Genomic DNA, 6,188 nt, shown 5'->3' with positions numbered 1-6,188 from the left:
TATAGAACCCAGGACCATCTGACTAGGGTTGGCACCATCAACAGTGGGCTGACATTCCCACATTAATTATTATTCTAAAATAAATAAATAAATAAATAAATGCCTGACTGAAAGCTAACCAACAGGGTTGGAACTGTGGACTGACTGTCACATAGAGCACAACAAAGATAACTTGAGGCAGAGGAGATGCTGCTCTTGGAGTAGCATGGCAAGCAAACCACCCTGTGGGCAGTGTCTCAGGTCCCTGTTCACTTCATGCCTAACAGTCAATACATCCCTTTGCTTCTTCCTAAAATACTGGCTTCGTGGTTTTTCTAGTGGCATAGATTCACTAAAGCACTTCTCAGTTCTCTGTGTCTGTGGGGACTGTTTTTCATGAGCAGCAAATGTCACAGCTGTGCCCTCTCCATTGCTTGGTGTCTGTAAGGCACATCACATTAATGTTCTCAAACCAGCCAAGCATAACCGAGTAGGTGTGGTGGAGTCTGACAGGATTCATTTATTACTGCAAAATGAGTCTTTGTGGAAGAGTTTGATCTGACAGACTTGCAAAGGAAAAGCCCCCGGTGAGATTTCAGGATAAACTGCAGAGCTTATATTTCTACCCATGGCTTACAGAATCCATTTGCTGTACGTCTATTCAGGAGAGACCATTTCCTATAGTCTATCCATTTAGAAGACATTTTTAATAAGCAAGAAATGTCCATGTTAGAAGGCAGGTCTCTGAGGGGTTGCTAAACAATGACAGAGTGCTGTCGTGAGGAAAAGGAACATTCAAAATTCTGAGATGGGTTTTCCTCTCCTGGTATTCTCCTGATGGAAGCTGACAGTAGAGGCCTGAATGTGAATGCTCTTTATCCTCTATCTAAAGGACAAACAACAACAGGTGTGCAGCTCCCTAGGAAAGAAGATGTGAAAATCCACAAAAGTCATTTGATAATTCATTTAGAATGATCATTAGACAGTGGCTTTTTGGGATAATTTAAGGGAAGACCTAAGTTTACTTTCTAAAAATTTTTAGTCAGCTTGGGAAACTACAGCTTTTGTTTTTTGTTTTTGTTTTTTCATTTTTTTCTGCTTTCTCAGCACAATATTAAAATCACATAGCTGGCTGGGCAGTGGTGGCACATGCCTTTAATTCCAGCACTGGGGAGGCAGAGGCAGGTGGATTTCTGAGTTCGAGGCCAGCCTGTTCTACAGCGTGAGTTCTAGGACAGCCAGGGCTATACAGAGAAACCCTGTCTCGAAAAACCAAAAAAAATCACAGAGCTGACACATTCCTTGGGTCAAAACTATGTTTTATAAACTTAAGATTTTTAAAAGCCCTTGATGCTGAAGTAAGGTAAAGAAGATAGCAGGGAACTCCTTTGTCTCAGTGTAGATTTAGTCATATGGTCAAAACAAACAAAAGGATTAAGATAATGTACCAGGATATGCAGTTTTGTGAATTCTTGACATCGACTGTAGCAGTTGGAGTGTGGTCAGTATCAACCAACCAGACCCCCCAGAGCTCCCAGGGACTAAATTACTAACCAAAGAGTACACGAGGGACCCATGGCTCCAGCTGCATATGTAGCAGAGGATCTGGCCTCAATGGGAGCAGAGGTTCTTGGTCTTGTGAAGGCTCAATGCCCTAGTGTAGGGGAATGCCAGGGCGGTGAGGTGGAAGTGTGTGGGTACGTGGGGGAGCACCTTCATAGAAGCAGGGGGAGGGGGATGGGTTAAGGTTTGTGGAGGGGAAACTGGGAAAGGGAATAACAGTTGCAATATAAATAAATAAAATATCCAATAAAAAATTTTAAAAAATCATCATATATGAGAAGAGGTTTGGGCAAAATAGATGACTCCTTGCTCTTACTATAACTATTTTCCTGGTAATTTTATAGCCAAGAGAATTACTGTCTCTTTGTATCTATATATTTTTGTCCATCTTAGCTTTATCTTCTATTTTCAAGGTTGCCTCCAGACACAAGATTGCTTCTGAGATTCAAATAATTTCGTCTATATCCTTGGGTTCAGGAAGGGGGTAGTCAGAGTCATACTGCTTTTACAGAGCTTTCTCAGGTGTTAATATAACACCCAGAAGTTCTGTGACATTGGATTATGTGGGTTTACACCCATGATTAATCTCTGCTTTAAGAGAGGGAGAGACATTTTGGCTAGGTGTATATGTGTACCAAATAAAAGCTGGAAGGAATTAATCAAACAAAGATAACATTTTCCAGAATCCTAGCAGGGGTTGCTACAACTTATCTAATTTCCCCCAGCTCACTATTTTCTTAAATTATTTATGAGTTTTTATGGATTATGAGAATTAATGCATTTTATATCTGTGTATGGATGGTATGTATATAAACAGTTTATAGAATTGCATAAAATCAAAAGCCAATATTGATCATTGGTAGGATTCACAATGTCTTAAGAGGATGAGTGTATCATTAATTATAAACATCTCAGCAATCTGTAAGTATAATGATAGCCTTTGACCTAAAATATTTTCCATATATGTATGTACACACATGCATACATATAGTAGTACATATAATGTATACACACACTCATACATACATTTGCTGACATGACTCATTTGTTCATAAATGCCACTATTAGTCATCATAATTAGAATGGTAAACATTTCTCTGCTGAGAATATTATCTGAATAGGTGATTGGAGACAGTAAATCTGCCAATGGATTAGATAGAAGTTCATCCAAGTTACTTTTCAAGAACATGTTAGTGTATACTAAGCTATGTATTTAAATGCTACCTACTTGTAGGTGGGGGCCTCACGTTTTCACTTTATAGATGCTGAAATAAGAGGTCAAAGTAAGAGGTAGGAGAACTAAACTAAACTGGACTAAGCTAACTAACTAAAAAACTAAACTAAAGGAAGAATTTACTTAGTTCTTAAAGAAGGAAAAATTCAGCCCTCTCAAAGGCTGCTATGACTCGGAGCAAGAGTGACTGGTTGTTTTTCCTAAGCCCTTTCTGGGGCAGTAACAGTGACCTCTGTCACTTTGCTCTCCTCCGGGATTGGACTTGATCTTTAACATTTTTCTGTGCCAGAAGCTGGAAAATAAAGATTTAACACAGTGGGGAATGAGACATACTGAGACGGTTTGAACACCAGGGCAATCAAACAATGGTTGGGTTGAAGAGGGGAAGCTGATTCGTGTTGGAATGGATGGCACCCAGTTATGAGCTTACATGACAGAAAATTACAAGCACTTGAAATATGCCACCGTGAAATGCCAGCCTGACATTTACAGGTACTGTGTCCTTAAGCAATCTGGTGGTTATCTATGTCTTCAGAGTGATGCGTTCCTCTCTGGTTTTGTCATACCCTGGTGTGTCTTTGATCATGATTCAGAGCATTGCCAATTTAGAAAACATCTTGAAAGAAAATTCATTTTGATTTCCATGGACAGCTGAAGAGTTTCCTCCTTTGCTGGAATGGAGAGTCCAGTTTTTTCCCAATAGTGGCAAGAGTAGTAATTACCTGTGGGGGTTAAACACAATTCTGACTAGACTACAAAACAAAAGCACATCCCCTCTATGTCCAGTAATGTCTGAAGCATTGCACACAGATTATCTCACGAGGCATAGTAAGGCATACTGTGTTATTAGAGTCAATGAGGATGAAATACCACGAGGCAAGAGCCTAGGTGTCTGGGTGGGTGAGTCAGAAGTCAGTGGAATGGGAACTTTATTCCTGGGGTTAGTGTGTGACACTGCCCTTCTCAAGGGCCATATTCTATTTGCAAATCTAGCTCAGGAGATAAGGTAAGTTGTTAAAGAAAGATTTAAGGAGAGGGCATTAAAGGATAGGAGAGAAAACAAATCACTCCCTCTTGTCTTTAGAATGATGCAATTCAGAAAGCAAAAAGAAATCATCCTTGTATTGAGCTTAGCAATAGGAAGTGTCCATCTGGGAAACAGATGTTTGAACCACAACATTCTTTTCAAAGGAAGGAGCTGCAAGTTTTCCATCTGCAATGTTTGATGGTCTTAACAATAGTTAAGTGGCTGGTTAACCAGCCAATAGTAGTGGAAATATTAATAAGGCAGGCATTGTTCATCTAAGAATAGGATGATAAATACAGGCATGATTTGAAGAGAAATAAAAATATAATAGAGAGAGTCCTGATAAAGCGAGAGTATCTGAGTTTTCTTCTCTGGTGTTATGCAATAGGCGTTGTTACGGATCTTCCTTTGTAACTCTTCTGATGTGGAGTAACTAGGCAACAACTAGATGGGGTGGTTGATTTGTTCTTTGATTTTCTATTTGAATGTGTGCATATTTGGTGTGTTCTGGACAAATCCATAGAGGACAGACGAGTAAATGACTGCATTGAGGTCAGGTGGGTGTGCAGCTGGTAGATGAAAGAGAACATTGAAGTGTGCTTCATACCACAATGGCACGAGAAGGAGCAGATGCAGGATTGGGCACATTTTTTGGTGTAATGGTAATTAGTATGGTGAGTTCTTCTTCATTGACCTCACCTGGGATGCCAGTGAAAACCAACAGTTCTCACTAGTCTTGTACAGTAACATAAATATGTAGGGGTAATTAATATCTGACGAACAACTCTCAGTCAAGAAGACCATGGGCCTATGATAGAGGGCATTTGTCTGGGCACAGTATTAGGATCTAATATGGCTTTATCTCCCCTGTCAGAACCTAAAGATTGGTATCCTGGAGGCCTTCACAGGATTTACTTCCCTTTACTTCCCTTTAGACTTCTGTATTTATACTTTTATCTTAGACAATCCGCAGACCTCGGTTTCTAACCAAGCAATCCCAGAGCTTGATGTCTCTGCTGAGTCTGTGCAGCCCTCTGTCTACATGTCTAGCAGATACCCGTCTCTTCATGTGTACAAAGTCAAACTCTTTACCTTCTGTAGATATTGCTTTCCTTCCATACGACACATTACACCTCATTTTACCTCATAGGACATCATCTATCCTGTAGTTCAACAAGCAGAGCAAATATGGATGCTGTTCTTGGCCTCACCCTTTCCATACCTTTCCTAGAAATTCAGTAAAGTAAAATACTTTAAATTCAGTAAAGTAAAAATAAAGTATCTAGGACAGAGTCCAAATTCATCTGATTCTTTTTATCTTTCTTTACTGAAGCATAGCTGGAGTTCATTAAGAAAATGTTTTAGGAGTCAGAGCGAGAACATTCCAGAGATCGCCAGGCTCGGAGCTGCTGGTGTGGACGCGGACGTCGCTGGGACTGTCCCTCCCACTGCTCGGCGGCGGCATCTGCCCAGCCACCCCTCTGCCCCACCGCTCCAGCCCAGGTCTCCAGCGCCTCTTCCTCCCTGTCCATGTTGGGTTTATGTCTTTATTTGATGAAAACGAGTTGTTGCACAGCCATTGGTACCTGTATTGGGGAAACAGCCTACGAACTAGAAGCTTACAGCCTCAGTGGCGAAAATTTTTTCATGTCAGAGACCGAGAACTCTTGCAGTCGTTTATGTCATCCCTTCTTCTCCAGACAGAAGATACCAAAAAGTTGCAATCAAAGATCTGTTCATCTCATTGATAAAGTCACTAATAAGCCAAAATGTCTGTCAATGTCAACTGAAGCGTGTCAGACCATTTCTATCGCTACAAGATGCCCCGTTTGAGGGCAAAGGAAATGGAATCAAGACAGTTATAGTCAACATGGTTGATGTTGCAAAGGCGCTTAATCGGCCTCCAATGTATCCCACCAAATATTTTGGTTGTGAGCTTGGAGCACAGACCCAGTTTGATGTTAAGAATGACCGTTACATTGTCAATGGATCACATGAGGCGAATAAGCTGCAAGACATGTTGAATGGATTCATTAAAAAAATTGTTCTCTGTCCTGCATATGAGAATCCTAAAACAGATTTGCATGTCAATCCAAAGAAGCAAACAATAGGTAATTCTTGTAAAGCCTGTGGGTACCGAGGCATGCTTGACACACATCATAAACTCTGTACATTCATTCTCAAAAACCCACCTGAGAATAGTGACATTGGTACAGGAAAGAAAGAAAAAGAAAAGAAAAACAGAAAGGGCCAGGACAAGGAAAATGGCTCTGTATCCACCAGTGAGACACCACCACCTCCACCACCAAAAAATTAATCCTCCACATGCTGTGGAAGAAGAGGAAGATGATGATTGGGGGGAGGATACAACTGAGGAAGCTCAAA

The 6,188-nt window shown here is 40.7% G+C and overlaps 1 pseudogene; it reads left to right on the top strand.

The window, feature by feature from the left end:
• The first annotated feature begins 5,416 nt into the window (after nt 1–5,416).
• LOC116089108 lies at nt 5,417–6,135 on the top strand (annotated as a pseudogene).
• Nucleotides 6,136–6,188: the final 53 nt, after the last annotated feature.

The sequence above is a fragment of the Mastomys coucha genome, unplaced genomic scaffold (assembly GCF_008632895.1).
Source record: "Mastomys coucha isolate ucsf_1 unplaced genomic scaffold, UCSF_Mcou_1 pScaffold14, whole genome shotgun sequence".
Taxonomy (NCBI): domain Eukaryota; kingdom Metazoa; phylum Chordata; class Mammalia; order Rodentia; family Muridae; genus Mastomys; species Mastomys coucha.
The sequence above is the reverse complement of the archived record's forward strand: the minus strand, read 5'-3'. Positions and strand labels throughout refer to the sequence as shown.